The 23853-nt window shown below is 42.9% G+C and overlaps 1 pseudogene across 1 annotated transcript in view; it reads right to left on the bottom strand.

Moving 5' to 3' along the window:
* The window catches only part of LOC311143166 (junctional adhesion molecule A-like), a 34074-nt pseudogene extending 17592 nt beyond the window's left edge, over positions 1-16482 (bottom strand). The window contains exons 1-4 of the transcript in view: positions 16434-16482; positions 1848-1910; positions 1510-1626; positions 1177-1275 (exon numbers count right to left, since the gene is read on the bottom strand). The product of the transcript in view is annotated as a junctional adhesion molecule A-like (transcript). The remainder of the gene's footprint in view (positions 1-1176; positions 1276-1509; positions 1627-1847; positions 1911-16433) is intronic.
* Between the last annotated feature and the right edge of the window lie 7371 nt (positions 16483-23853).

Genomic DNA, 23853 nt, shown 5'->3' with positions numbered 1-23853 from the left:
AGGTCAGACGTTTCTTGTAGTTGGCCACCAGGTTTGCACACATCTCAGGAGGGATTTTGTTCCGCTCCTCTTTGCAGATCTTCTCCAAGTCATTAAGGTTTCGAGGCTGACGTTTGGCAACTCGAACCTTCAGCTCCCTCCACAGATTTTCTATGGGATTAAGGTCTGGAGACTGGCTAGGCCACTCCAGGACCTTATTGTGCTTCTTCTTGAGCCACTCCTTTGTTGCCTTGGCCGTGTGTTTTGGGTCATTGTCATGCTGGAATACCCATCCACGACCCAATTTCAATGCCCTGGCTGAGGGAAGGAGGTTCTCACCCAAGATTTGATGGTACATGGCCCCATCCATCGTCCCTTTGATGCGGTGAAGTTGTCCTGTCCCCTTAGCAGAAAAACACCCCCAAAGCATAATGTTTCCACCTCCATGTTTGACGGTGGGGATGGTGTTCTTGGGGTCATAGGCAGCATTCCTCCTCCTCCAAACACGGCGAGTTGAGTTAATGCCAAAGAGCTCGATTTTGGTCTCATCTGACCACAACACTTTCACCCAGTTCTCCTCTGAATCATTGAGATGTTTATTGGCAAACTTCAGACGGCTCTGTATATGTGCTTTATTGAGCAGGGGGACCTTGCGGGCACTGCAGGACTTCAGTCCTTCACGGCGTAGTGTGTTACCAATTGTTTTCTTGGTGACTATGGTCCCAGCTGCCTTGAGATCATTGACAAGATCCTCCCGTGTAGTTCTGGGCTGAAAGAACTGAAATATTCCAGGCATTTATATATCAATTCCTGTTGTACTTTATGAAAAGCCTTTTCAAAGTCAGCTATGAACACCAGGCCTGGTTTCCCAGATTTTTCATAATGTTCTATTGTTTCCAGTACTTGTCTTATATTATCTCCAATATATCGTCCATGTAAAAAACCTGTCTGATTAAGATGAATAATATCCGACAATACCTTTTTAATTCTATGCACTATGCATTTTGCATCACAACACTGTAGTGTAAGGGGCCTCCAATTTTTTTTATGGACTGGATCTTTATATTTACCACTTGGGTCCTGTTTCAGTAATAATGAAAATCAGGCCTTCTTGTTGAGTATCTGATCATCTACAATTTTTATACCAGAGGTTAAAACATGCTAATAACGGTCCTCTAGATTTTTCTTACCTCTGACTGCCAGACACCTCGCAGTAATACTGCCAATCATCTTTCCGTGTCACCATGCTGAACCTCAGCATCCCATCAAAATTATTGACACTGCCGGCATACGGTGCTGAGAGAGAGGGAGGAAACGTTATATTGGAGGAATGGCCAGTCACTCATTTGCAATTTGTAGGGATAACAGAAGTGTTTGGGTTTGAATACAAGAACGGTAAAACCGTTAAATCTAACCGTTAATGTGGATGAATATACAAGCAAACACATAAATCACGAGTCCGACAAATACAAGAGGCCATACATAATGTATTTCTTTGGAATCAACTGTCTGAAAAGTTGATGTACTTACTGGTAGGTTTCCCATCTAAAATGACATGGGTTGTAGAACCCTTCATGTCCCTAAACTTCTACTCAACTCTGGCATTTGCACCAAAGTCAGTGGAGTGAGTGCAGTAAAGATCAGCATCTGTATAGAAGAGTTTGATCATTTTAAAACACAAAGCTGTGGGACAAATACAATATAAAAAATGTCAATAAAATATTCAGTATTCCTTTCTTATAACAGACAGACAGACACACACACACACACACACACACACACACACACACACACACAGAGAAGAGTGACAGTTGAAAGCTTTTGTTTATTTCAGAAAAGCTCCACCTGCCAATTGATAGTTAACTTACCTTCATTCTCTTTAGCCCTCACATCTGCATTGCTGGTTGTGACTGTGAAGGCACAGTCTACACCTGGGGAGAGAGAGAAGTAGAGAGTGATCAGGGACATTAAAGATATGAAAATCACTTAAAGGGATTCATCGCATCTTTGGAATTTAAACACCATGTGCTACAGTCCTACCACCACTATCTACCATTAACACACACCAGCCGAGATAACTGGTTTGGTTTCCGTTGAACTCTGTAAAGCCTTTCAATTTTATTTCATCTATCCTTTATTTTAAATCAGGGAGTCATATCAATGACCTGCCCCCCCCCCCCCCCCCCCCCCCCCCCCCCTCTTTAAAGCCCTAAGAGCATGCCTGGTGCTCTGCCAACCAATGGCCTGAAGCCTACAGGGTGTGGACTAGAGGTCTTCACGGGTCCGGGGTCGGGTCTGAAATTATGCAGTTGTCCCTTGGATCCGGGTCTATGTAACTACAGCTGATAGACCCGAGTGGACCCGACCATGGTTCTGTATATCCTAAAACATATTTATTTTATGCTAATAAGGTGAATTTATTGACTTATAAGAAGCCCTAGCCAACATAAAGACCTATTCGTTAACCATAGGAGCAACTTGGTTGATAAACATTTTTGTCACTCGGGTCCAGTCTGGTCTAGACGGGTACGGTCTAGATCTGGTTCTCCTCGGGTCAACTTTATGGACCAGAGAAGACATCTAGTGTGGTTTGACTGTGGACAAACACTGGGGTGTATTCATTAGTTGTAGTCCATTGCAAAACGTTTTGCAACGGAAACTGTTTCCTCCAAACGGAAAACATTTTGCAACAAAAACTAGAGTTTCTATTGGAGAAATTCAGGTAAGTCACTCCCCGTTTGTCTATTTTCATCTGTTTGGTCCCTATAGTAAACGGTTTCCGCAGCAAAACATTTTGCTACGGTCTGCGACTAATGAATACATCCCTGGTAGATGTGACTCATTCCTCTGCTGCTGAGACAGATTAATTCATGTGAAACTGGGCCCACTCAGAACGGGAAACTAACAGAAAACACTAAATGGATTTCTGACTAATGAGGTAGTAATACTGTACATTCCCTACGAGGGGTCTGGGCCAATGTTCCCTCTAAGCTGCGCACAGCTCCCCCAGGCAAAATAAATAATCAGCCGCAACAGAGAAGCACGAGATTGAACTTCATTGAACTTTGTACAGTTTTCTCCCTTAGTTAACACTATCAACGTTTCTCTTTGCTGTGGGAATGGTGATCGAATCAATGCAATATTAGACACTTTCAATGCAACATACCGAAACCAAACAAATTATGCAAGAGATTTTGTTGTAGGCAGAACACATCAGAGTAGGATTCTATTGCATTGCCACTCATGACCCATACTCTAAACAGACCGGTGCGGCATAAACAATCAGAGCTGCAGTAGGCCTATATGCAAATAGGGCCAGATGGATTACCAGGACGTGTACTCCGAGCATGTGCTGACCAACTGGCAAGTGTCTTCATTGACATTTATAACATGTCCCTGACTGAGTCTGTAATACCAACATGTTTCAAGCAGACCACCATAGTCCCCGTGCCCAAGGACTCTAAGATAACCTGCCTAAATGACTACCGACCCGTAGCACTGACGTCTGTAGCCATGAAGTGCTTTGAAAGGCTGGTCATGGCTCACATCAACAGCATTATCCCAGAAACCCTAGACCCACTCCAATTTGCATACCGCCCCAACAGATCCACAGATGATGCAATCTCTATTGCACTCCACACTGCCCTTTCCCACCTGGACAAGAGGAACACCTACGTGAGAATGCTATTCATTGACTACAGCTCAGCATTCAACACCATAGTGCCCTCTAAGCTCATCACTAAGCTAAGGATCCTGGGACTAAACACCTCCCTCTGCAACTGGATCCTGGACTTCCTGACGGGCCGCCCCCAGGTGGTAAGGGTAGGTAACAACACATCTGCCACACTGATCCTCAACACGGGGGCCCCTCAGGGGTGCGTGCTCAGTCCCCTCCTGTACTCCCTGTTCACCCATGACTGCATGGCCAGGCACGACTCCAACACCATCATTAAGTTTGCCGACGACACAACAGTGGTAGGCCTGATCACCGACAACGATGAGACAGCCTATAGGGAGGAGGTCAGAGACCTGGCCGTGTGGTGCCAGGACAACAACCTCTCCCTCAACGTGACCAAGACAAAGGAGATGATTGTGGACTACAGGAAAAAAAAGAGGACTGAGCACGCCCCCATTCTCATCGACGGGGCTGTAGTGGAACAGGTTGAGAGCTTCAAGTTCCTTGGTGTCCACATCACCAACGAACTATCATGGTCCAAACACACCAAGACAGTCGTGAAGAGGGCACGACAAAGCCTATTCCCCCTCAGGAGACTGAAAAGATTTGGCATGGGTCCTCAGATCCTCAAAAAATTCTACAGCTGCACCATCGAGAGCATCCTGACTGGTTGCATCACCGCCTGGTATGGCAACTGCTTGGCCTCCGACCGCAAGGCACTACAGAGGGTAGTGCGTACGGCCCAGTACATCACTGGGGCCAAGCTTCCAGCCATCCAGGACCTCTATACCAGGCGGTGTCAGAGGAAGGCCCTCAAAATTGTCAAAGACTCCAGCCACCCTAGTCATAGACTGTTCTCCCTGCTACCACACGGCAAGCGGTACCGGAGTGCCAAGTCTAGGTCCAAAAGACTTCTCAACAGCTTCTACCCCCAAGCCATAAGACTCCTGAACAGCTAATCATGGCTACCCGGACTATTTGCACTGCCCCCCCACCCCATCCTTTTTACGCTGCTGCTACTCTGTTAATTATTTATGCATAGTCACTTTAACTCTACCCACATGTACATATTACTTCAACTATCTCAACTAGCCGGTGCCCCCGCACATTGACTCTGCACCGGTACCCCCCTGTATATATAGCCTCCCTACTGTTATTTTATTTTACTTCTGCTCTTTTTTTCTCAACACTTTTTTTTTGGGTTTTATTTTTTATGTTAAAAATAAATGCACTATTGGTTAAGGGCTGTAAGTAAGCATTTAACTGTAATGTCTGCACCTGTTGTATTCAGCGCATGTGACCAATACAATTTGATTTGATTTGATTTGATTTGAAATAGACCATTGCCATATATGGATCTGTGCCATTCACTTTGAACTGGACTGTGTTTACAGCATGAGCGGTCATAAGTAGATGCGCTTGTTTTGACATCAAAGCAAGAGCTGCATGTAGGCATGTGTGCATATTTGTTCATATCTTTTGCTAGTTAGTGAGTTATTAGCCCAGTTATATACTTAACAAAATTATAAAACGCAACATGCAACAACTTCAACGATTTTAGTGAGTTACAGTTCATTTAAGTCAATTTAAATGAGGCCCTGATCTATGGATTTCACATGACTGGGCATGGACACCCAGTGGGTGGGCCTGGCTCCCAAGTGGGTGGGCCTATGCCCTCCCAGGCCCACCCACTGAGGAGCCAGGACCTGCCAATCAGAATGAGTTCTTCCCCTACAAAAGGGCTTTATTACAGAAATACTCCTCAGTTACATCAGCTGTCTGGGTGGCTGGTCTCAGACGATCCCACAAGTGAAGAAGCCGAATGTGGAGGTCCTGGGCTGGCGTGGTTACATTTTGAGGCCGGTTGGACGTACTGCCTTATTCGCTAAAAACAACATTGGAGGCTTATGGTAGAGAAATTAACATTCAATTCTCTGGCAACAGCTCTGGTGGACATTCCTGCAGTCAGCATGCCAATTGCACGCTCCCTCAAAATGTGAGACATTTGTGTAATTGTGTTGTGTGACAAATGCGCCTTTTATTATCCCCAGAACAAGGTGAACCTGTGTAATGATCATGCTGTTTAATCAGCTTCTTGATATGCCACACCTGTCAAGTGGATGGATTATCTTGGCAAAGGAGAAATGCTCACTAACAGGGATTAGTGTTGCGTGGGTTGACTCATAACTAGGGCTGTGGCGGTCATGACATTTTGTCAGCCGGTGATTGTCAAGCAAATAACTGCCTGTCTCCCGGTAATTGACCATTAATTAACATAAACACATTTATCTCCTGGCTTTCAGGCATAGCCTACAAGCCACTGATGCAGACCTTTGGAACATCTACATTTTAAAAAGTCAAATAAATCCATGTAATATTGCCTATATCAATCCGTTATTTATTTTAGACAGGTCTAAAGAAACATGATATGAAGAAAATGGGATAATGGTGTTGATGTGAGCCATGACCTGCCTTTCAAAGCACTTCATGGCTACAGACGTGAGTGCTACGGGTCGGTAGTCATTTAGGCAGGTTACCTTAGTGTTCTTGGGCACAGGGACAATTGTGGTCTGCTTGAAACATGTTGGTATTACAGACTCAGACAGACAGGGAGAGGCTGAGAATGTCAGTGAAGACACTTGCCAGTTGGTCAGCGCATGCTCAGGAGTACACGTCCTGGTAATCCGTCTGGCCCTGCGGCCATGTGAATGTTGACCTGTTTAAAAAGGTCTTACTCACATTGGCTACGGAGAGCGTGATCACACAGTCTTCCGGAACAGCTGATGCTCTCATGCATGTTTCAGTGTTACTTGCCTCGAAGCGAGCATAGAAGTAATTTAGCTCGTCTGATAGGCTCGTGTCACTGGGCAGCTCGCAGCTGAATTTCCCTTTGTAGTCTGTAATAGTTTGCAAGCCCTGCCACATCCGACGAGCATCGGAGCCGGTGCAGTACGATTCGATCTTAGTCCTGTGACGCGGGATTTCTTATAGGCTTCCGGGTTAGAGTCCCGCTCCTTGAAAGTGGCAGCTCTACCCTTTAGCTCAGTGCGGATGTTGCCTGTAATCCATGGCTTCTGGTTGGGGTATGTACGTACAGTCACTGTGGGGACGATGTCGTCGATGCACTTATTGATGAAGCCAGTGACTGATGTGGTGTACTCCTCAATGCCATCGGAAGAATCCCGGAACATATTCCAGTCTGTGCTAGCAAAACAGTCCTGTAGCTTAGCATCTGCTTCATCTGACCACTTTCTTATTGACCGAGTCACTGGTGCTTCCTGCTTTAGTTTTTGCTTGTAAGCAGGAATCAGTAGGATAGAATTATGGTCAGATTTTCCAAATGGAGGGTGAGGGAGAGCTTTGTATGAGTCTCTGTGTGTGGATTAAAGGTGGTCTAGAGTCGTTTTCCCTCTGGTTGCACATTTAACATGCTGGTAGAAATGAGGTAAAACGGATTTAAGTTTCCCTGCATTAAAGTCCCCGGCCAGTAGGAGCGCCGCCTCTGGATGAGCATTTTCCTGTTTGCTTATGGCTGTATACAGTTCATTGAGTGCGGTCTCTTAGTGCCAGCATTGGTTTGTGGTGGTAAATAGACAGCTACGAAGAATATAGATGAAAACTCTCTTCGTAGATAGTGTGGTCTACAGCTTATCATGAGATACTCTACCTCTGGCGAGCAAAACATTGAGACTTCCTTAGATATCGTGCACCATACATAGACCGCCACCCCTTGTCTTACCAGAGGCTGCTGTTCTATCCTGCCAATACAGTGTATAACCTACCAGCTGTATGTTATTCATGTTTTCGTTCAGCCACGACTCGGTGAAACATAAGATATTACAGTTTTTAATGTCCCATTGGTAGGATATACGTGCCTGTAGTTCATCCACTTTATTTGTTAAGCGATTGTAAGTTGGCCAATAGTATCGATGGGAAAGGCAGATTAGCCACTCGTCGCCGGCTCCTCACCAGGCACCCCAATCTCCTTCCACAATATCTCCTTTTCTTTCTACTGCGAATGACGGGGATGAGGGCCCTGTCGGGTGTCTGGAGCAAATCCTTCTCGTCCGACTTATTAAAGATAAAGAAAAATTATTTGTCCAGTTCAAGGTGATTGATTGCTGTTCTGATGTCCAGAAGCTCTTTTCAGTCATAAGAGACGGTAGCAGCAACATTATGTACAAAATAAATTACAAACAATGCGAAAAAACACACAAAATAGCACAGTTGGTTAAGAGTCCATAAAACGGCAGCCATCCCCTCCGGCGCCAATATTCTCTTTGTTCTTTCTTTGTTGTTCCTTTTCCATTATGTACAGTTGTACTAAATATTTAATAATGCAAGACTTTAAATCCCAGCAGTCTTTAAAAATGTCATTCAGGAGCAAAAGGTTTTCAATAGTTGTTTTTAATTCATTATAACAAATATTCATTGGAATATTGTAATGGAATTTAACTAATACCATTGGAATATAACATTTCATAATAACTCATAACTTAACTCATTAATTCAGTGTAACATTTATGTATTTGTCAACTCTTATGCTCTGCTATTGCACGATTCTAATTTGTAAATAGGTCACAATTAAAGCTTTCCCCAGTCAAATTGGAGCACAACTCATGAGCCCACCTCCTGCACTTCTCACACCTAATCCAGTCCCCACCTATTATAAAGGTGCATGTTTTATGGTGAGACTTATCTTGAAACTCAAGATGCCAGTTAGGCTCTACACCCATTGTAAAGCGCATTAATGTGCTTTACTTTAAGAAGTTATTTGGCCACTTTAGTTGTGATACAAACCTTATCAAAACATATAGGCTACACGAGGTGTGCGACTATGATTTGAAAAAGTCGCAAAAAAAGCATGCGCTGTTTCTTGCCTTAAGCTGGGCATCATTCACAAGTGATATGCTAACATTGTCACCGATCACACTATTCTTGATTTAATCTGGTCTTTACATATACACTACCGTTCATAAGGTTGGGGTCACTTAGAAATGTCCTTGTTTTCGAAATAAAAGCAATTTCTTTGCCCATTAAAATAACATCACATGTATCAGAAATACAGTGTAGACATTGTTAATGTTGTAAATGGCTATTGTAGCTGGAAACGGCTGATTTTTCATGGAATATCTACATAGGCGTACAGAAGCCCATTATCAGCAACCATCAGTCCTGTGTTCCAATGGCACGTTGTGTTTGCTAATCCAAGTTTATCATTTTAAAAAGGCTAATTGATCATTAGAAAACCCTTTTGCAATTATGTTAGCACAGCTGAAAACTGTTGTGCTGATTAAAGAAGCAATAAAACTGGCCTTCTTGAGACTAGTTGAGTATCTGGAGCATCAGCAATTGTGGGTTCGATTACAGGCTCAAAATGGCCAGAAACAAATAACTTTCTTCTGAAACTCGTCAGACTATTCTTGTTCTGAGAAATGAAGGCTATTCCATGCGAGAAATTACCAAGAAACTGAAGATTTCGTACAACGCTCTGTACTACTCCCTTCACACAACAGCGCAAACTGGCTCTAACTAGAATAGTAAGAGGAGTGTGAGGCCCCGGTGCACAACTGAACAAAAGGATAAATACATTAGTGTCTAGTTTGAGAAACAGACGCCTCACAGGTCCTCATCTGGCAGCTTCATTAAAAATAGTACCCACAAAACACCAGTTTCAACGTCAACAGTGAAGAGGCGACTCTGGGATGCTGACCTTCTAGGCAGAGTTGCAAAGAAAAAGCCATAACTCAGACTGGCCAATAGAAATAAAAGATTAAGATGGGCAAAAGAACACAGACACTGGACAGAGGAAGATTGGAAAAAAGTGTTATGGACAGACAAATCGAAGTTTGAGGTGTTCGGATCACAAAGAAGAACATTTGTGAGATGCAGACCAAATGAAAAGATGCTGGAGGAGTCTTTATGCACTTAAATAGCGAATGGAGGACGCTTTTCCAGAGGTTCATTTTCATGCCAGCCAGGTAGGCTATACTCCTGTTGTAAAGAGAAGAAATGTGATTAATATTAGGAAAGTTGAGAAATAAATATAGTAGGCCTAGCCTATAGAAAGCTGATGGGATCGTCCTCTTTTTAATTAGAGACCATCACTCTATTTTCTCACGAAATTGCATAGCTTATAGAAATGTTGCACAACATGAGCTCTCATGAAGTGTTTGATTGGATTTTCGATTACATCTGCATTGGATAGAGTGCTGACTACCAGGCAGTTAGCAAATTTGGTAGGCTACTTATGACCATCAGCAGCATCAGAGCTTGGAGAAACCAAATTACCGTGACTAACGGTCAAGTGGAGTTTGACTGCTGTCATGACTCGTGACCGCCGGTGTGGCATAATAAGGTCCCTGTAGAAACCCTACTCATAACCAGCAGTCCCCGCGGTTATATCTGCGGGGCGGGCGGGTTTAGGGTCATTATATATTTTGTAGCTGAAGGGTGGGTGGGTAGCAGTAAATGTATAATTATTGGGCAATTTATATAGGCTACATTGAGGTTTCTCTTTTATTATTTTAGGCTATCTGGAATTAGTGCATAAGCCTAAGCTTTAGGGCTTAACTGTACGCGCGCCAAATAGCCTACACAGCCAATCGCCAAATAATGCTTTTGGGAACAGGCAGAAACAGTTATCAATCCACGGAGGCAAAAAATACATTGTCGAAGTTTAATTCAACAAGACAAAAGCTGCAAAAGGAGAGTTTAAAATAAAAGAGAAGGGTGGGTCAGAAAAGTAATGTTTGGAAAAGATTTGGTGAAGTGGTAAAAGACTATGATAGCAGTGCCGGCTATGTTATGTGATGATTGTGAGGCGCTATACAAATTCAACAGTCACAAGACTGGACTTCAAATAGGCCTATGGCATGTCAAGGGAACTGTAGCCTACCGTTTAGATGGGTTAAATGAAAACTGAAATCCTGGACGACTAACCAGAGTAACCTATTGTTTTTTGGCAAACTCCAAAGTCTTTTGATAATACTAGTCCCGTGCGAATTGACATCCCTGTGTTTTGAGAGAAAATGTCTGATTTTTACAGGTGTTGCTCGCGGTTTGAGCAAGGAAACAATAACCGATTCGATTAATTGAACGAAGTGCTGCGCACAGCCTATATATGAATGACCTACATGTACCAAATTCCACAGTGAATGCTTTTGTTCATACGTTTTGTGCAAATGAATTGAACATCGCCAAATGCGTCATTAAAACAATATTGTGCCTATTTAATGCAACCCTTGTTGTTAATACAGTGCATTCGGAAAGTATTCAGACCCCTTGACTTTTTCCACATTTTGTTGCGGTACAGCCTTATTTTAAAATTCCCTTGTTAAACTACACACAATACCCCATAATGACGAAGCGAAAACAGGTTTATAGAAATGTTTGTACATGTATTACAAATAAAAAATGAAATACCTTATGTAAATAAGTATTCAGACCCTTTTCTATGAGACTCAAAATTTAGCTCAGGTGCATACTGTTCCCATTGATCATCCTTGAAATGTTCCTACAAAGAGTCCTTTAGGTGCCAAATGGCACCCAAATGACTCTCGGACCATGAGAAACAAGATTCTCAGGTCTGATGAAACCAAAATTTAACTGAATGCCAAGTGTCACGTCTGGAGAAAACCTGGCATCATCCCTATGGTGAAGCATTGTGGTGGCAGCATCATCATGCTGTGGGGATGTTTTTCAGCAGCAGGGACTGGGAGGCTAGTCAGGATCGAGGGAAAGATTAACCTAGCAAAGTACAGAGAGATCCTTGATAAAAACCTGCTCCAGAGCGCTCAGGACCTCAGACTGGGGGTGAAGGTTCACCTTCCAACAGGACAATGACCCTAAGCACACAGCCAAGACAATGCTGGAGTGGCTTCGGGACAAGTCTCTGAATGTCCTTAACTCCCAGACTTGAACCCGATCAAACATCTCTGGAGAGACCTGAAAATAGCTATCCAGCAACACTCCCCATCCAACAAGACAAAGCTTGAGATTATCTGCAGAGAAGAATGGGATAAACTATTTCCATGCTAAAATGTTATGGGATGCATTTTCTACATTGTTTTTGGATGGTAGTCTACTCTGGTAGACTTACATTATGATCAAATAGCCACAGTAGCCTACTTGATCACTGTCTGAAACTGTAACTTAAAGCTGGTATAAACTCAACGTTCACAGTAAACGCGCACTGGAAGTTGCACAGAATTTTTACAACATTCAAGTTTGCGCTCAGCAAACCTGAGGGAACATTGTTATGGACCTCATCAGGTCAATTCTTTACATCATTTAGCAGACACTCTTATCCAGAGCGACTTACAGTTAGTGCATAAATTATTATTTTTTATTTTCACCCCGTGGGAATCGAATCCACAACCCTGGCGTTGCAAACGCCATGCTCTACCAACTGAGCCACCTCCCTGCCGGTCATTCCCTCCCCTACCCTGGACGACGCTGGGCCAATTGTGCGCCGCCCCATTGGTCTCCCGGTTGCGGACGGCTACAGCAGAGCCTGGATTCGAACCAGGATCTCTAGAGACACAGCTAGCACTGCGATGCAGTGCCTTAGACCACTGCGCCACTCGGGAGGCATGGAGGATACAGTTGAAGTCGGAAGTTTACATACACCTTAGCCAAACACATTTAAACTCTGTTTTTCACAATTCCTGACATTTAATCCAAGTAAAAATTCCCTGTCTAAGGTCAGTTAGGATCACCACTTTATTTTAAGAATGAGAAATGTCAGAATAATAGTTTAATAGAATGATTAATTTCAGCTTTTATTCATTTCATCACATTCACAGTGGGTCAGACGTTTACATACACTCAATTAGTATTTTGTAGCATTGTCTTTAAATTGTTTAACTTGGGTTAAATGTTTTGGGTAGCCTTCTACAAGCTTCCCACAATAAGTTGGGTGAATTTTGGCCCATTCCTCCTGACAGAGCTGGTGTAACTGAGTCAGGTTTGTAGGCCTCCTTGCTCGCACACGCTTTTTCAGATCAGCCCACACATTTTCTATAGGATTGAGGTCAGGGCTTTGTGATGGCCACTCCAATACCTTGACTTTGTTATCCTTAAGCCATTTTGCCACAACTTTGGAAGTATGCTTGGGGTCATTGTCCATTTGGAAGACCCATTTGCGACCAAGCTTTTTCTTCCTGACTGATGTCTTGAGATGTTGCTTCAATATATCCACATAATTTTCCTTCCTCATGATGCCATCTATTTTGTGAAGTGCACCATTCCCTCCTGCAGCAAAGCACCCCCACAGCATGATGCTGCCACCCCCATGCTTCACGGTTGGGATGATGTTCTTCGGCCTGCAATCTTTCCCCTTTTCCCTCCAAACATAACAATGGTCATTATGGCCAAACAGTTCTATTTTTGTTTCATCAGACCAGAGGACAATTCTCCAAAAAGTACGATCTTTGTCCCCATGTGCAGTTGCAAACCGTAGACTGGCTTTTTTATGGCGGTTTTGGAGCAGTGGCTTCTTCCTTGCTGAGCGGCCTTTCAGGTTATGTCGATATAGGACTCGTTTTACTGTAGATATAGATACTCTTCACAAGGTCCTTTGCTGTTGTTCTGGGATTGATTTGCACTTTTCGCACCAAAGTACGTTCATCTCTAGGAGACAGAACGCGTCTCCTTCCTGAGCGGTATGACGGCTGTGTGGTCCCATGATGTTTATACTTGCGTACTATTGTTTGTACAGATGAACGTGGTACCTTCAGGCATTTGGAAATTGCTCCCAAGCATGAACCAGGCTTGTGGAGGTCTACAATTTTTCTGAGGTCTTTTGATTTTCCCATGATGTCAAGCAAAGAGGCACTGAGTTTGAAGGTAGGCCTTGAAATACATCCATAGGTACACCTCCAATTGACTCAAATGACGTCAATTAGCCTATCAGAAGCTTCTAAATCCATGACATAATTTTCTGGAATTTTCCAAGCTCTTTAAAGGCACAGTCAACTTAGTGTATGTAAACTTCTGACCCACTGGAATTGTGATACAGTGAATTATAAGTGAAATAATCTGTCTGTAAACAATTGTTGTAAAAATTACTTGTGTCATGCACAAAGTAGATGCATGCCAAAACTATAGTTTGTTAAAAATAAATTTGTGGAGTGGATGAAAAACGGGTTTTAATGACTCCAACCTAAGTGTATGTAAACTTCTGACTTCAACTGTAGGATAGCCTAGCTCAGTTCTACACACTATTGCTTCTGCGAAGTTGTATTAAAGAGGTTATTATATGTCCACGGTACAGCCTGTACAATAGAGCTCCCACTGCGCTACTCAGTAACAAAGCAATCTCAACCTCCATTATCATTTATCAACCTCAACTCATCAGCTTTTATCTGAGGGTAGCGATGGTGACTGTGTGAACAACTGAGCAAAAACAGTGAGTTTGGTTTGCCCATTTAGATAAATGTTTGTCCAGATAAGAGCATGAGAACTAAGTCTCCAGTGTGTAAAATGAAACCAGAGAACTGACTCTTGTTTGCTTGGTTGTCATGTGAGTTTCGGAGGTGGGGAGGCAGAGTTAGGTTTTCCAAGGTAATACAATAACCACACAGATAACAGGTGGAAAGTATAGGTCCCCTTGTGTTGATGTTAGGAATGTTTAAAGGCCTTCTACACCATTCAATATTTCATTCAACTCTTGAAACTAAGCTAATAGTCCACCCAAATACCTGAGGGCTGGTTTATTTGAAGCCAGTGTTGCCCAGTCATTTTAGCCAATCTGAAGAGCAGAGAGTAGCCTATTACTTTATTGATCCCAATTTGGGAAAAATGTTTATCCCCTCCTACATCAATCAATGGACAAGACAAAGTTGATGACATACACCTAATTGAAAACACATTTACAGACATTTGAATGCACCTGCACCATAGTAGCCATATTTAAAAAGGGTAAGAATTGTTGTTGTCTGTCCTACTCTGAAAAAGTAATTTTCCATTCATTGTCCAATAGTTAAGACAGCCAAGTAAACAATTTGGCTGCAGATTAATTCGAAAACCTTCCCTGTAAACCAATAATGGTGTTTGGATCAGGAAAGTTTCCACTCATGACCTCTACATGCCATAATGTTGAATGCCGGTATACTTTCCTGTGGATATATTGTCTCACATTCCTACTGTCAAAAGGACCAACAGCAGTAACAACCGGTAGAGTATGTTTACCTTTCATTTTATTCAACATGCTGGCTTGATTTGATTTGATTTATTAGGATCCGCATTAGCCGACGCCAATGGCGACAGCTAGTCTTACTGGAGTCCGACACAAAGCGAAAAAGACAGCACAGGCAAAAGGTCGTGAGGAAACTTTCCTGATCCAAACACACATTTTTGCCCGAGGTAGAATTCAATGCAATTCAACGTCGGGTTTCCAGGCAATCGAAAACCCTTCTTCTCCGTAGGATTTTCAGCGCACACAGTTGGCTTCGTGTGAACTACACTTCCTCCCAGTTAGTTTACACATAGGTGTTTTGATCAAGCTAGATAGCTAATTAGCCCAGGTGGCCACCTCCATCTTCCCTCAGTATTCCGTAAACAAGCCCTGTAACATGGAGATATGGCCATGTGGGAACACTAACCCCATAAAAGAAAAGGTTTATCAATTTAACCTATTGTTTTTGGGGAAAATAATTTCTTGCTAATATGAAAGATTATTATTATTTATTTATTTTTCACCTTTATTTAGCCAGGTAAGCCAGTTGAGAACAAGTTCTCATTTACAACTGCGACCTGGCCAAAATAAAGCAAAGCAGTGTGATAAAAACAACAACACAGAGTTACATATGGGGTAAACAAAACATAAAGTCAAAAATACAACAGAAAATATATATACAGTGTGTGCGAATGTAGTAAATTATGGAGGTAAGGCAATAAATAGGCCATAGTGCAAAATAGTTACAATTTCGTATTAACATTGGAATGATAGATGTGCAAAAGATGATGTGCTAATAGAGATACTGGGGTGCAAATTAGCAAAATAAATAACAATATGGGGATGAGGTAGTTGGATGGGCTAATTACAGATGGGCTGTGTACAGGTGCAGTGATCGGTAAGCTGCTCTGACAACTGATGCTTAAAGTTAGTGAGGGAGATAAGAGTCTCCAGCTTCAGAGATTTTTGCAGTTCGTTCCAGTCATTGGCAGCAGAGAACTGGAAGGAATGGCGGCCAAAGGAGGTGTTGGCTTTGGGGATGACCAGTGAGATATACCTGCTGGAGCGCAGACTACGGGTGGGTGTTGCTTTGGTGACCAGTGAGCTAAAATAAGACGGGGATTTTCCTAGCAGTGATTTATAGATGACCTGGAGCCAGTGGGTTTGGCGACGAATATGTAGTGAGGGCCAGCCAACAAGATCTTACAGGTCACAATGGTGGGTAGTATATGGGGCTTTGTTGACAAAACGGATGGCACTGTGATAGCAAATTGGATGTAGTCTGAGTAGAGTGTTGGAGGCTATTTTGTAAATGACATCGCCGAAGTCAAGGATCGGTAGGATAGTCAGTTTTATGAGGGCACGTTTGGCAGCATGAGTGAAGGAGACTTTGTTGCGAAATAGGAAGTCGATTCTAGATTTAACTTTTGATTGGAGATGCTTAAAGATAAGGTCCTTATGCTTCCAAAACCGTGTTTTAGTTTAGTAGTAGTTTTACAGTAGTTATAATCATCAAGTTTGTCTTTGCAATACAATAGACCGATGGAAACGTAGTCTAAGACCAAAAGAGGAGTTTTGATCGAGAGAAGGAGCACTCACCTGTTGCATGAAAGAAGACAAACACCGAAACCAAGCCGCTGACAAACATGTCGGCCCCGACAACTGAAGCCTTATTTGTTTTCAAAGCTAGTGAAGTGTCCAATATCTGTAATCCATTCCTTCTCACTCATCTCCACTCGACGTGCCATCAGTTTCAAACAAAACATCCGCCTCCGCCATCTTCTGCCCAGTGGTATGATTGGTCTTCCTCCAAAGTAGTCCTAAAACCTGGAAATAAGTTACCTCTGGTTTGTTCAGCCATCCCAATGGGGAAAGAATAGGGTTTTGGAATAAATGCCAAAAATAATGTCTGAGGTTAACACAGGTGTTTTGTTTTATGACATAATAGCGGTCAGTTAACATTACCTTTATGAATTATTAAGCCTTTATGTGATTTATGTGTTTTTTATTATTACATACATTTATCAAAATTCACAAAAAGTTACGTTAGCTGATGAAGATTATCTCATAGAACAAAACGTATAAGACCTCCTAAGCCTGTGTTTACCACAGACCTTATTTTCATTGTTTATCCAAAAAAAAACCTCATAGGCTTTGTCCAACGAACCATGGCAGAGTTAGTGCCTACAAAAAGACACGTTCCTATTTCTTCTTCTTCTTCTTTGGAGTTTAACGGCGGTTGGCATCCAAAATGTTGCCTTACCGCCCCCAAATGGACTATAATATAAATCCATTATACTTTGTGATAAAAAAATGGGAAGAGGGGAAAAGGAAAAACAAACCAACTACCCCATTCCACTACTTTGACCCTATTTGCTCCTGAACCATGCCAACGGCCTGGGAGGACGGGACACCACCACTCAACACACCCTGTAACTCTTCTGAAGTCAAATCTCGTATAGACAAATACTTCTCTGCAGCTGCCACCACAACATATATTTTCTGTGATTTACGTTCCATTTCTGAGGTACAGTTGATAACCATTGCTATGAACGCTAAGAAGCCACCCTTACTGAAGCATATATCACTTGTTGGCCTATCCCTCTGTGCTGGCACAGATCTACTACTCACAGGGATCCTCTCAGGATCCCTCACCTAGGATCCCTCACCCATCCTCCTCTACTTTCTTCACTGCCTCAGCATATGACAACTTCTGCACTACTCTGACTCTAGCCACTTCAACCTGCCTCTCTCGCACCAGACACTTATGATCGCCAGCAACATGGGCACCCCTACTTTTGACACACAACTTTATCCACCGAAACTACACAATCCTCTATCCCAAGGGGGGGGCAAAGTACGGTCCGTGGGCTGTATCCGGCCCGCCGGGCACTTCAATCCGGCCCGCGAGACATGTATTAAATATGATTATATTTGAGTTACGATTTTTGGCCTAAAATTACTAATTCCATGATATACAAACAACCTCCAATAGATGGCGATGTAGCCTGGCAGAGCGCTCTGTATTTGGGCCTACAGTCAGATTCAGAATGCGCTCAGTCATCATAGCCACTTTATTGCTTGACGACTTTTGATGTGAAAAATGAGTGCTACGAAAATTAGAAAAGTGGACCCTGAATGTGGTGTGTTTAAAGAAAAATGGACAGCAAAATACTTTTTTACTAATATTGTTGCCGTTTTTATGGAATATAATCTCAATCGTCATTTTTCAAGCAAGCATGCTAACTACGCTAGCAATCTGTCCTCTCAGGAAAAGGCAAGGAAGGCCACAAACTTGCCACAAACTTAAAAGCCCAACAAAATAAGTTTACTAAACGGTGCTCTACTCAAGACTCCGTAACTAAGGCAAGCTACATAGTGGCACATAAAATCGCAAAGCATAGCAAGCCTTCTTCTGAAGGGGAGTTTGTGAAAGAGTGTATGGTGGAGACTGCTGGTATACTTTGTCCTGAGAGTAAAAGCAAATTCGAGAAAATTAGCTTATCACGCAGAACCATCACCAGGCGCATGGAAGCGATAGGTGAGGAACTAATCTCCAAGCTGAAGAAAAAAGCAGATGGCTTCGATCTTTGTTCTATAGCACTGGATGAGAGTACTGACATCAGAGACACCGCTCAACTTTAAATTTTTGTCAGAGGGATAAATGAGAACTTTTAAATAACAGAGGAACTTCTTGCGATGGAATCAATTATGGGAACAACCAGGGGCTCTGACTTATATGACAGGGTGTCTGCCTGCTTGGAAAATGTTTTATCTACCATGGAGAAAACTGACCAACGTCACAGCAGATGGATCACCAAATCTAACTGGTAAAAACATTGGTTTACTAAAAAGATTACAAGACAAAGTAAAAGAAGAAAGCCCTAACTCGGAGGAATTGATATTTCTTCACTGTATTATTCATCAGGAAGCCCTGTGTAAAAGTGTGATAAAGCTGGAAAATGTTGTCAAAGGGGTTGTAAACCTTGTCAACTTTATACGGGCAAGGGGGCTTAACCATCATCAGTTCATTCAGCTCCTCAATGACACAGAGGCAGAGCACCAGGACTTGTTGTACCATTTAAATGTGCGCTGGCTACGCCTGGGGAAAGTATTTCGCCGTGTGTGGGAACTGAGAGGGGAGATAGGTACAGTTGAAGTTGGAAGTTTACATATACAGTGGGGAGAACAAGTATTTGATACACTGCCGATTTTACAGGTTTTCCTAATTACAAAGCATGTAGATGTCTGTCATTTTTATTATAGGTACACTTCAACTGTGAGAGACGGAATGTAAAACAAAAATCCAGAAAATCACATTGTATGATTTTTAAGAAAATGAATTTGCATTTTATTGCATGACATAAGTATTTGATACATCAGAAAAGCAGAACTTAATATTTGGTACAGAAACCTTTGTTTGCAATTACAGAGATCATACGTTTCCTGTAGGTCTTGACCAGGTTTTCACACACTACAGCAGGGATTTTGGCCCACTCCTCCATACAGACCTTCTCCAGATCCTTCAGGTTTCGTGGCTGTCGTTGGGCAATACGGACTTTCAGCTCCCTCCAAATATTTTCTATTGGGTTCAGGTCTGGAGACTGGCTAGGCCACTCCAGGACCTTGAGATGCTTCTTACGGAGCCACTCCTTAGTTGCCCTGGCTGTGTGTTTCGGGTCGTTGTCATGCTGGAAGACCCAGCCACGACCCATCTTCAATGCTCTTACTGAGGGAAGGAGGTTGTTGGCCAAGATCTCGCGATACATGGCCCCATCCATCCTCCCCTCAATACGGTGCAGTCGTCCTGTCCCCTTTGCAGAAAAGCATCCCCAAAGAATGATGTTTCCACCTCCATGCTTCACGGTTGGGATGGTGTTCTTGGGGTTGTACTCATCCTTATTTTTCCTCCAAACACGGCGAGTGGAGTTTAGACCAAAAAGCTCTATTTTTGTCTCATCAGACCACATGACCTTCTCCCAATCCTCCTCTGGATCATCCAGATGGTCATTGGCAAACTTCAGACGGGCCTGGACATGCGCTGGCTTGAGCAGGGGGACCTTGCTTGCGCTGCAGGATTTTAATCCATGACGGCGTAGTGTGTTACTAATGGTTTTCTTTGAGACTGTGGTCCCAGCTCTCTTCAGGTCATTGACCAGGTCCTGCCGTGTAGTTCTGGGCTGATCCCTCACCTTCCTCATGATCATTGAAGCCCCACGAGGTGAGATCTTGCATGGAGCCCCAGACCGAGGGTGACTGACCGTCATCTTGAACTTCTTCCATTTTCTAGTAATTGCGCGAACAGTTGTTGCCTTCTCACCAAGCTGCTTGCATATTGTCCTGTAGCCCATCCTAGCCTTGTGCAGGTCTACAATTTTATCCCTGATGTCCTTACACAGCTCTCTGGTCTTGGCCATTGTGAAGAGGTTGGAGTCTGTTTGATTGAGTGTGTGGACAGGTGTCTTTTATACAGGTAACGAGTTCAAACAGGTGCAGTTAATACAGGTAATGAGTGGAGAACAGGAGGGCTTCTTAAAGAAAAACTAACAGGTCTGTGAGAGCCGGAATTCTTACTGGTTGGTAGGTGATCAAATACTTATGTCATGCAATAAAATGCAAATTAATTACTTAAAAATCATACAATGTGATTTTCTGGATTTTTTACAGACCTCTACATGCTTTGTAAGTTGGAAAACCTGCAAAATCGGCAGTGTATCAAATACTTGTTCTCCCCACTGTACTTAGGTTGGAGTCATTAAAACTTGTTTTTCAACCACTCCACAAATTTCTTTTTAACAAACTAGTCAGTTAGGACATCTACTTTGTGCATGACACAAGTAATTTTTCCAACAATTGTTTACAGACAGATTATTTCACTTATAATTCACTGTATCACAATTCCAGTGGGTCAGAAGTTTACATACACTAAGTTGACTTTGCCTTTAAACAGCTTGGACAATTCCAGAAAATTATGTCATGGCTTTAGAAGCTTCTGATAGGCTAATTGACATCATTTGAGTCAATTGGAGGTGTACCTGTGGATGTATTTCAAGGCCTACCTTCAATCTCAGTGCCTCTTTGCTTGACATCATGGGAAAATCAAATGAAATCAGCCAAGACCTCAGAAAAATTATTGTAGACCTCCACAAGTCTGGTTCATCCTTGGGAGCAATTTCCAAATGCCTGAAGGTATCACGTTCATCTGTACAAACAATAGTACGCAAGTATAAACACCATGGGACCACGCAGCCGTCATGCCGCTCAGGAAGGAGACGCGTTCTGTCTCCCAGAGATGAACGTACTTTGGTGCGAAAAGTGCATATCAATCCCAGAACAATAGCAAAGGACCTTATGAAGATGCTGGAGGAAACAGGTACAAAAGTATCTATATAGGACTCGTTTTACACAGTAAAACGAGTCCTATATCAACATAACCTGAAAGGCCGCTCAGCAAGGAAGAAGCCACTGCTCCAAAACCGCCATAAAAAAGCCAGACTACGGTTTGCAACTGCACATGAGGACAAAGATCGTACTTTTTGGAGAAATGTCCTCTGGTCTGATGAAACAAAACTAGAACTGTTTGGCCATAATGACCATCGTTATGTTTGGAGGAAAAAGGGGGAGCTTGCAAGTCGAAGAACACATTTACATTTATGTCATTTAGCAGACGCTCTTATCCATTTTTTTTTTTATACTGGCCCCCCGTGGGAATTGAACCCACAACCCTGGCGTTGCAAACGCCATGCTCTATCAACTGAGCTACATCCCTGCCGGCCATTCCCTCCCCTACCCTGGACGACGCTGGGCCAATTGTGCGCCGCCCATGAGTCTCCCGGTCGCGGCCGGCTGCGACAGAGCCTGGATTCGAACCAGGATCTCTAGTGGCACAGTTAGCACTGTGATGCAGTGCCTTAGACCACTCCGCCACTTAGACTACTGCGCCACCATCCCAACCGTGAAGCACGTTGGTGGCAGCATCATGCTGTGGGGGTGCTTTGCTGCAGGAGGGACTGGTGCACTTCACAAAATAGATGGCATGATGAGGAAGGAAAATTATGTGGATATATTGAAGCAACATCTCAAGACATGGGGAAGTTAAAGCTTGGTCGCAAATGGGTCTTCCAAATGGACAATGACCCCAAGCATACTTCCAAAGTTGTGGCAAAATGGCTTAAGGACAACAAAGTCAAGGTATTGGAGTGGCCATCACAAAGCCCTGACCTCAATCCTATAGAAAAAGCGTGTGCGAGCAAGGAGGCATACAAACCTGACTCAGTTACACCAGCTCTGTCAGGAGGAATGGGCCAAAATTCACCCAATTTATTGTGGGAAGCTTGTGGAAGGCTACCCGAAACGTTTGACCCAAGTTAAACAATTTAAAGGCAATGCTACCAAATACTAATTGAGTGTATGTAGGCCCTCCTGTAGCTCAGTTGGTAGAGCATGGCGCTTGCAATGCCAGGGTTGTGGGTTCGATTCCCACGGGGGGCCAGTATGAAAAATGTATGCACTCACTAACTGTAAGTCGCTCTGGATAAGAGCGTCTGCTAAAATGTAAAATGTGAACTTCTGACCCACTGGGAATGTGATGAAAGAAATAAAAGCTGAAATAAATCATTCTCTCTACTATTATTCTGACATTTCACATTCTTAAAATAAAGTGGTGATCCTAACTGACCTAAGACAGGGCATTTTTACTAGAATGAAATGTCAGGAATTGTAAAAAAAAACTGAGTTTAAATGTATTTGGCTAAGGTGTATGTAAACTTCCGACTTCAACTGTATGTTCCTTGATACTGTATTCCAACGTGAAAGCATTCAAGGCCAAACTGATGTTGTTCTCCAGACAAATGAGCAGCCGGTCTCTCGCTCATTGGCCGCACTGAATGCACCCACATCGCAGTGCCGCACTGAGACATACAGTAGCACTTTGATAGACCTGCATGCTGAGTTTTCCCGCCGCTTCTCAGACTTCACCAAGCTTGAGCTGGAGCTTGTATCATCAAGCTTGTATCATTTCTCACTGTCTTTCGACAGTGAGAAAGCACCACCAGACACACAATTGGAGCTCATCGACATCCAATGTGACAGTGCTTTGAAGGAGAAGAACAAAACAGCAACAATAGACCAGTTCTATGGCTCACTGAATGAAACAAATTTTCCAAACATTTAAAAAGCACACCCAAAGATGCTTGTTATTCGGATCCACATATGTGTGTGTGATCAAACGTTCTCAGTCATGAATTACAACAAATCCCGTCACAGGTCAAATTTAACAAATGACCACTTGTCAGCTGTTCTGAGAATCTCTACATCAAAGATGACACCAGACTTTGATGCCCTTGCCAAGAGAGGTGACCAGACCCATTCCTCAGATTCAGACTTGAATAACCGTGACTGGGGTAGGCAAGGATTATGCTTTTTCATAGTGATGGTTATGTAGTGAGAATTATCCAGCAATGCACTTGGATACAGGTAATAACTAATCAGTCCGATTTGGGCTGAGGTGATTGGATAACTGTAAATATGGCTCACAATGGAGATGAGAATTGTTCCTTACTATGCTTTAAAAAACAGACCATTCCAAATAACACGGGTGCTCTTACCATATGTTTCACTCAAATTTTTTTTTTTTACACATCTGCTGTTACCTTTTGCATTTTTAAGTTTGCATATTGTGACTAAGTTTGATTGTACTTTACAAGGGTAGAGATGCAGGATCTGTGTTTGTGTTTGACTGTGTCTGTGATGTTATAAATTATATCAATTTTGTGAAAAATTTGTTCACAAAAAACAAGGGTAGAGATGGTACAAGGGTAGAATTGTTCTGCAAGCATATGTACACCTACAGTACACTAGTAGTTGCGGGTCAATGTGAAAATGAATAAAGGCATCACATGTTTTGTCACGCATAGAGTATGTGGCTCTTCACTTGGTTTTAAAAACTCAATGTGGCCCTTGAGCCAAAAGGTTTGCCCACCCCTGCTCTATCCCATGGTCTCCTGCACACTTCCCACAT

The sequence above is a fragment of the Coregonus lavaretus genome (genome assembly GCF_964263955.1).
Source record: "Coregonus lavaretus genome assembly, chromosome: 15".
NCBI lineage: Eukaryota > Metazoa > Chordata > Actinopteri > Salmoniformes > Salmonidae > Coregonus > Coregonus lavaretus.
This window is presented reverse-complemented; position numbering and strand designations above follow the sequence as displayed.